Here is an 8075-nt window from a genome sequence, read left to right on the forward strand (position 1 = left end):
AACAATGTTTATATTGTTACTTCAATTTTATTTTGAGGAAAATTTGACTTTCGTACGGATGAATTACCTTAAACATGTTTTAGAGATGAGCAGATATTCTATGAACTGTTTGAATCAAATGTCCGAATTGTTTCAAATTGAATCAGTTTGCTTAATTTTTTGTCACGAACTATTTAGAAGGTTCCACAGAAAAAACCTCATGGAAAGTTATTCATAAAACCTTTACTGTGTAGTATATTTAAGACATTCTTGAGACAAATATTATTTCCTGCTTCTGTTCATTCATTAACAGTTAAAAGTTATTTGTACTTCTGTCTTGTCACATTCTAAGCGGTACATATTGAAGAGGGGAGCTGTGTACGTACCGTGAAGGATCCAGATGCGTCGGGGTTTTTTGGGTAATAATTCATCACCGTCCCAAAAAACTGAGAAGCCTGGGCGACGCTGACCAGCAGCAGCATCAGAGAGAGAGACATGCTGAATGTGTTGGTCTCTCCCCACAAAGACAGAAGGTACATACCAACAGGCTTCCAAGGTCTCTCTCTCTCTCTCTCTCTCTCTCTCTCTCTCTCTCTCTCTCTCTCGCTCTCTCTCTCTTGCTCTCTCTCCCCATCTGACTGAAACTGGTATGAGGAAATGTTTTTTGTACAAGATTATAATCACAAAATGAAAATGCTTTTCTATCTCTGTGTCAATGATGCAAAGTAACTTGGACACTTTTGGTCTGATGCGGATCATAGACGGTGAGATAAACATTAAATATTGTGTGTTTGCAGTTTGCTTCAGGAAACAGGTTGAACAGACTCTGAGTGGACTAAACCTGAGATGGAGTTCATCAAAGGAGCTCTGATCTGTTGTAATCCAGTGGATGTAGATATTAATGTGAGATATATGAGGACTGTGCACATGTATCTTAAAACAAGAGCCTGAGTCAGAGCGAGTAAAAGAGTCAATAAGTTACAATGAGGATTCATTCATCCATTCATTGATTATTTACCAAACGGGAGCAAAGTACAGGCACCAACTGATTGAGATTTGTATATTTCAGAAGTTGCGATAAAGGTCGTCACCAAGGATTCAGTATATATATAAAAATAAACAAGTTAATGAGAAGATGAATGTGCTTTGTGTAGCGGCTGTTTACGGTTGTATATGAGTTGTCACGTGACTTCCTTTCTACGACAGCTGAGGAAAGTAAAAGTCGTTCTGCTTAACCACATAAATGCCAGTTGCTTACTATTAGCATATGCAGTATGATTAAATATATATAATAAGTCTGACCTTTATAGAGGACATATGTAGATTTCTTTCAGAGCTTGTGCACATACAGTTGGGTATCTGGAGCGCCTACCGACCCACAAAAACAGTGAAATGATACAAACCTGTTTGATAATGGCTTAAAGAGACGGGCGTGTGTGTGTGTGTGTGTGTGTGTGTGTGTGTGTGTGTGTGTGTGTGTGTGTGTGTGTGTGTGTATAGTGATACTATATTGATAATCCAATGTGACCTTTAGAAAATCCAATAAACGAAAACACATTTTTGTTTTCAATTTCTGTTTTGCAAGTTGCTTTGTCTTTATTACAAATAGAGGAATAACAAGTAAGCAGAAGACATAAAATCAAAGGCAGCAGAAACACTTAAACGCACTACAACAGGAACAGGAAGTCAATGATTTGCACATGAAAGGTGATCAATACAACCACATTCTGCTCACACATTGTAAACATTGTTCAATATTCAATATAATGACCAGATGTTCTGGCGAATCTGGAAGATATATTTCATAACCTGTGACATATTATTTCCACAAAAGGATCAAAAAAATTAATTTTGCAGGATTTATTCTTATGTTCGTTTAACAGGGAACGTAAAAGTGCTGACATTGCGTTGTAAATTTGACTCAAATGAAAACAGAATGGCCTGCAGGGGTTGATACAGTTTCACGTTGAATCAACAGAGGTCGCTGTGGTTCTACATTTTGACTACACACTTCTGACGAGGCGTACAGTCATGTCTGATGGCAGCCCTCTTCTCACCAGTTCATCTCTTATCTGGAGAAGAAAAATGCAACAGTGGTGCTGAGATGTGATCACTGCCTTATCAGATTGTTCAGTGTAAAGAGGGAGATCTGTGATTGTTTTAATGTATTTCTCAATCATCGAAAGTCTTTATAGTAAGACCACTAACATATAGTTAAGCCTCCAACTAGCCACAGCAGGAGCAGTTATTGATGCTTTAACATGCGTTGATGTCTGGTTAGATAAGAAGAGGCTGACCTGTTGTATGAGGGTACTCCTGATGTCGTCCTCAGACAGTGGAGACGAAGACGAAAGTCTCATTCTCAGAGCTACAACATCTAGAAGCACAGTGTCCACACAGAACAATGCAGGTTAGCGGGAGGCTGAAGCTGAGTAATGCAGCACAGAGACATGGTCTTCCATTCTCAGACAACTTATTGTTCTCACTTAGCTCCCATCCTTAGCTTTGTATGTTCATTAAGAGATAATTACATAATGTACAACATCACCATGTGTCATACTCACATGTGTTTGAAACGTCTGGTAAAGGTGTTCGGGAAGATGTTATGTCTTGAGGTGTAGTAGATAGTGGTGTAGTTGATGCAGAAGAAACATTTGTAACCGGTGTAGTGCTGGTTGCTGTCGTCGAGGGAGTGTGGGCTGTCGTTTGTGCCGCTGTCGTAGCCGGTGTGGTGCTGGTTGCAGTCGTCGAGGGAGTGGGTGCTGTCGTTTGTGCGGTTGTCATAGCCGGTGTAGTGCTGGTTGCAGTTGTCAAGGGAGTGTGGGCTTTCGTTTGTGCGGTTGTCATAGCCGGTGTAGTGCTGGTTGCAGTTGTCAAGGGAGTGTGGGCTTTCGTTTGTGCGGTTGTCATAGCCGGTGTAGTGCTGGTTGCAGTTGTCAAGGGAGTGTGGGCTTTCGTTTGTGCGGTTGCCGTAGCCGTTGTAGTGCCGGTTGCTGTTGTTTGTGCGGCTGTCGCAGCCGGTGTAGTGCTGGTTGCAGTCGTCGAGGGAGTGGGGAATGTCGTTTGTGCCGCTGTTGTAGCCGGTGTGGTGCCGGTTGCAGTCGTCGAGGTAGTGGGGTCTGTCGTTTGTGCCGCTGTCGTAGCCGGTGTGGTGCTGGTTGCAGTCGTCGAGGGAGTGGGGCCTGTCGTTTGTGCCGCTGTCGTAGCCGGTGTGGTGCTGGTTGCAGTCGTCGAGGGAGTGGGGCCTGTCGTTTCTGCCGCTGTCGTAGCCGGTGTGGTGCTGGTTGCAGTCGTCGAGGGAGTGGGTGCTGTCGTTTGTGCGGTTGTCATAGCCGGTGTAGTGCTGGTTGCAGTTGTCAAGGGAGTGTGGGCTTTCGTTTGTGCGGTTGTCATAGCCGGTGTAGTGCTGGTTGCAGTTGTCAAGGGAGTGTGGGCTTTCGTTTGTGCGGTTGCCGTAGCCGTTGTAGTGCCGGTTGCTGTTGTTTGTGCGGCTGTCGCAGCCGGTGTAGTGCTGGTTGCAGTCGTCGAGGGAGTGGGGAATGTCGTTTGTGCCGCTGTTGTAGCCGGTGTGGTGCCGGTTGCAGTCGTCGAGGTAGTGGGGTCTGTCGTTTGTGCCGCTGTTGTAGCCGGTGTGGTGCCGGTTGCAGTCGTCGAGGGAGTGTGGGCTTTGGTTTGTGCGGTTGTCGTAGCCGGTGTACTGCCGGTTGCTGTTGTTTGTGCGGTTGTCGCAGCCGGTGTAGTGCTGGTTGCAGTCGTCGAGGGAGTGGGGCCTGTCGTTTGTGCCGCTGTTGTAGCCGGTGTAGTGCTGGTTGCAGTCGTGGAGGGAGTGGGGAATGTCGTTTGTGCCACTGTCGTAGCCAGTGTGGTGCTGAAAGCAGTCGTTGAGGGAGTGGGGAATGTCGTTTGTGCCGCTGTTGTAGCCGGTGTAGTGCTGGTTGCAGTCATCGAGGTAGTGGGGCCTGTCGTTTGTGCGGTTGTCATAGCCGGTGTAGTGCTGGTTGCAGTTGTCAAGGGAGTGTGGGCTTTCGTTTGTGCGGTTGTCGTAGCCAGTGTAGTGCTGGTTGCAGTTGTCGAGGGAGTGTGGGCTTTCGTTTGTGCGGTTGCCGTAGCCGTTGTAGTGCCGGTTGCTGTTGTTTGTGCGGCTGTCGCAGCCGGTGTAGTGCTGGTTGCAGTCGTCGAGGGAGTGGGGAATGTCGTTTGTGCCGCTGTTGTAGCCGGTGTGGTGCCGGTTGCAGTCGTCGAGGTAGTGGGGTCTGTCGTTTGTGCCGCTGTTGTAGCCGGTGTGGTGCCGGTTGCAGTCGTCGAGGGAGTGTGGGCTTTGGTTTGTGCGGTTGTCGTAGCCGGTGTACTGCCGGTTGCTGTTGTTTGTGCGGTTGTCGCAGCCGGTGTAGTGCTGGTTGCAGTCGTCGAGGGAGTGGGGCCTGTCGTTTGTGCCGCTGTTGTAGCCGGTGTAGTGCTGGTTGCAGTCGTGGAGGGAGTGGGGAATGTCGTTTGTGCCACTGTCGTAGCCAGTGTGGTGCTGAAAGCAGTCGTTGAGGGAGTGGGGAATGTCGTTTGTGCCGCTGTTGTAGCCGGTGTAGTGCTGGTTGCAGTCGTTGAGGTAGTGGGGCCTGTCGTTTGTGCGGTTGTCATAGCCGGTGTAGTGCTGGTTGCAGTTGTCAAGGGAGTGTGGGCTTTCGTTTGTGCGGTTGTCGTAGCCGGTGTAGTGCTGGTTGCAGTTGTCGAGGGAGTGTGGGCTTTCGTTTGTGCGGTTGCCGTAGCCGTTGTAGTGCCGGTTGCTGTTGTTTGTGCGGCTGTCGCAGCCGGTGTAGTGCTGGTTGCAGTCATCGAGGGAGTGGGGAATGTCGTTTGTGCCACTGTTGTAGCCGGTGTAGTGCTGGTTGCAGTCGTCGAGGTAGTGGGGAATGTCGTTTGTGCCACTGTTGTAGCCGGTGTGGTGCCGGTTGCAGTCGTCGAGGGAGTGTGGGCTTTGGTTTGTGCGGTTGTCGTAGCCGGTGTACTGCCGGTTGCTGTTGTTTGTGCGGTTGTCGCAGCCGGTGTAGTGCTGGTTGCAGTCGTCGAGGGAGTGGGGCCTGTCGTTTGTGCCGCTGTTGTAGCCGGTGTAGTGCTGGTTGCAGTCGTGGAGGGAGTGGGGAATGTCGTTTGTGCCACTGTCGTAGCCAGTGTGGTGCTGAAAGCAGTCGTTGAGGGAGTGGGGAATGTCGTTTGTGCCGCTGTTGTAGCCGGTGTAGTGCTGGTTGCAGTCGTTGAGGTAGTGGGGCCTGTCGTTTGTGCGGTTGTCATAGCCGGTGTAGTGCTGGTTGCAGTTGTCAAGGGAGTGTGGGCTTTCGTTTGTGCGGTTGTCGTAGCCGGTGTAGTGCTGGTTGCAGTTGTCGAGGGAGTGTGGGCTTTCGTTTGTGCGGTTGCCGTAGCCGTTGTAGTGCCGGTTGCTGTTGTTTGTGCGGCTGTCGCAGCCGGTGTAGTGCTGGTTGCAGTCATCGAGGGAGTGGGGAATGTCGTTTGTGCCACTGTTGTAGCCGGTGTAGTGCTGGTTGCAGTCGTCGAGGTAGTGGGGCCTGTCGTTTGTGCCACTGTTGTAGCCGGTGTGGTGCCGGTTGCAGTCGTCGAGGGAGTGTGGGCTTTGGTTTGTGCGGTTGTCGTAGCCGGTGTACTGCCGGTTGCTGTCGTTTGTGCCGCTGTTGTAGCCGGTGTAGTGCTGGTTGCAGTCGTGGAGGGAGTGGGGAATGTCGTTTGTGCCACTGTCGTAGCCAGTGTGGTGCTGAAAGCAGTCGTTGAGGGAGTGGGGAATGTCGTTTGTGCCGCTGTTGTAGCCGGTGTAGTGCTGGTTGCAGTCGTCGAGGGAGTGGGGCCTGTCGTTTGTGCCGCTGTTGTAGCCGGTGTAGTGCTGGTTGCAGTCGTCGAGGGAGTGGGGCCTGTCGTTTGTGCCGCTGTTGTAGCCGGTGTAGTGCTGGTTGCAGTCGTCGAGGGAGTGGGGCCTGTCGTTTGTGCCGCTGTTGTAGCCGGTGTAGTGCTGGTTGCAGTCGTCGAGGGAGTGGGGAATGTCGTTTGTGCCACTGTCGTAGCCAGTGTGGTGCTGAAAGCAGTCGTCGAGGGAGTGGGGCCTGTCGTTTGTGCCGCTGTCATAGCCAGTGTGGTGCTGGTTGCAGTTGTGGAGGGAGTGGGGCCTGTCGTTTTTGCGGTTGTCGTAGCCGTTGTAGTGCCGGTTGCTGTTGATTGTGCGGCTGTCGCAGCCGGTGTAGTGCCGGTTGCTGTTGTTTGTGCGGCTGTCGCAGCCGGTGTAATGCTGGTTGCAGTCATCGAGGGAGTGGGTGTTGTCGTTTGTGCGGTTGTCGTAGCCTGTGTAGTTCTGGTTGCAGTTGTCGAGGGAGTGGGGAATGTCGTTTGTGCCGCTGTCGTAGCCAGTGTGGTTCTGGTTGCAATCGTCGAGGGAGTGGGGAATGTCGTTTGTGCCGCTGTTGTAGCCGGTGTGGTGCTGGTTGCAGTCGTGGAGGGAGTGGGGAATGTCATTTGTGCCGCTGTCGTAGCCAGTGTGGTGCTGGTTGCAGTCGTGGAGGGAGTGGGGAATGTCGTTTGTGCCACTGTTGTCGCCAGTGTGGTGCTGGTTGCAATCGTCGAGGGAGTGGGGAATGTCATTTGTGCCGCTGTCGTAGCCAGTGTGGTGCTGGTTGCAATCGTCGAGGGAGTGGGGAATGTCATTTGTGCCGCTGTCGTAGCCAGTTTGGTGCTGGTTGCAGTCGTCGAGGGAGTGTGGGCTTGGGTTTGTGCCACTGTTGTAGCCGGTGTAGTGCTGGTTGCAGTCGTCGAGGTAGTGGGGCCTGTCGTTTGTGCCGCTGTTGTTGCCGGTGTGGTGCTGGTTGCAGTCGTCGAGGGAGTGGGGCCTGTCGTTTGTGCCGCTGTTGTAGCCGGTGTAGTGCTGGTTGCAGTCGTCGAGGGAGTGGGGCCTGTCGTTTGTGCCGCTGTAGTAGCCGGTGTAATGCTGGTTGCAGTCATCGAGGGAGTGGGTGCTGTCATTTGTGCGGTTGTCGTAGCCTGTGTAGTTCTGGTTGCAGTCGTCGAGGGAGTGTTGGATGACGTTTTTGCGGTTGCCATAGGCGTTGTACTGCCGGTTGCTGTTGTTTGTGTGGCTGTCGCAGCCGGTGTAGTGCTGGTTGCAGTCGTCGAGGGAGTGTGGGCTTTGGTTTGTGCCGCTGTAGTAGCCAGTTTGGTGCTGGTTGCAGTCGTCGAGGGAGTGGGGAATGTCGTTTGTGCCGCTGTCGTAGCCAGTGTGGTGCTGGTTGCAGTCGTCGAGGGAGTGGGGAATGTCGTTTGTGCCGCTGTTGTAGCCAGTGTGGTGCTGGTTGCAGTCGTTGAGGGAGTGTGGGCTTGGGTTTGTGCCGCTGTCGTAGCCAGTTTGGTGCTGGTTGCAGTCGTCGAGGGAGTGGGGCCTGTCGTTTGTGCCGCTGTAGTAGCCAGTGTAGTGCTGGTTGCAGTCGTCGAGGGAGTGGGGCCTGTCGTTTGTGCCGCTGTTGTAGCATGTGTGGTGCTGGTTGCAGTCGTCGAGGGAATGTGGGCTTTGGTTTGTGCCGCTGTAGTAGCTGGTGTGGTGCTGTTTGCAGTTGTCGAGGGAGTTAGGCCTGTTGTTTGTGCGGTTGTTGTAGCTGGTGTAGTGCTGGTTGCAGTTATCGAGGGAGTTAGGCCTGTTGTTTTTGCGATTGTGGTAGCTGGTGTGGTGCTGTTTGCAGTTGTCGAGGGAGTTAGGCCTGTTGTTTTTGCGATTGTGGTAGCTGGTGTGGTGCTGTTTGCAGTTGTCGAGGGAGTTAGGCCTGTCGTTTGTGCGGTTGTCGTTGCCGGTGTACTGCTAGATGTTTCAGTTGGTTGGGATGTTGTGGATGGAGTAGTTGTTTTAGCTGGTGAGGTTGTTGTAGTGATGGTTGTTATTGTCACTGGTGTAGTTATTAGACGATTGGTTGTGGTTGTCATTGGTTCTGTAAAAAGAAGTGTATATAAAAGATTACAAGTGAACTTTATTAATCAAGCAAAATAAAAAACAACGAGGAGTTCCACTCACCGTTTCCAACACTCACAATGACACATCGGAGCTCAGAGTGATACTTGAC

Source organism: Pholis gunnellus, assembly GCF_910591455.1.
Source record: "Pholis gunnellus genome assembly, chromosome: 23".
In the NCBI taxonomy this organism is placed as follows: Eukaryota; Metazoa; Chordata; class Actinopteri; order Perciformes; family Pholidae; genus Pholis; species Pholis gunnellus.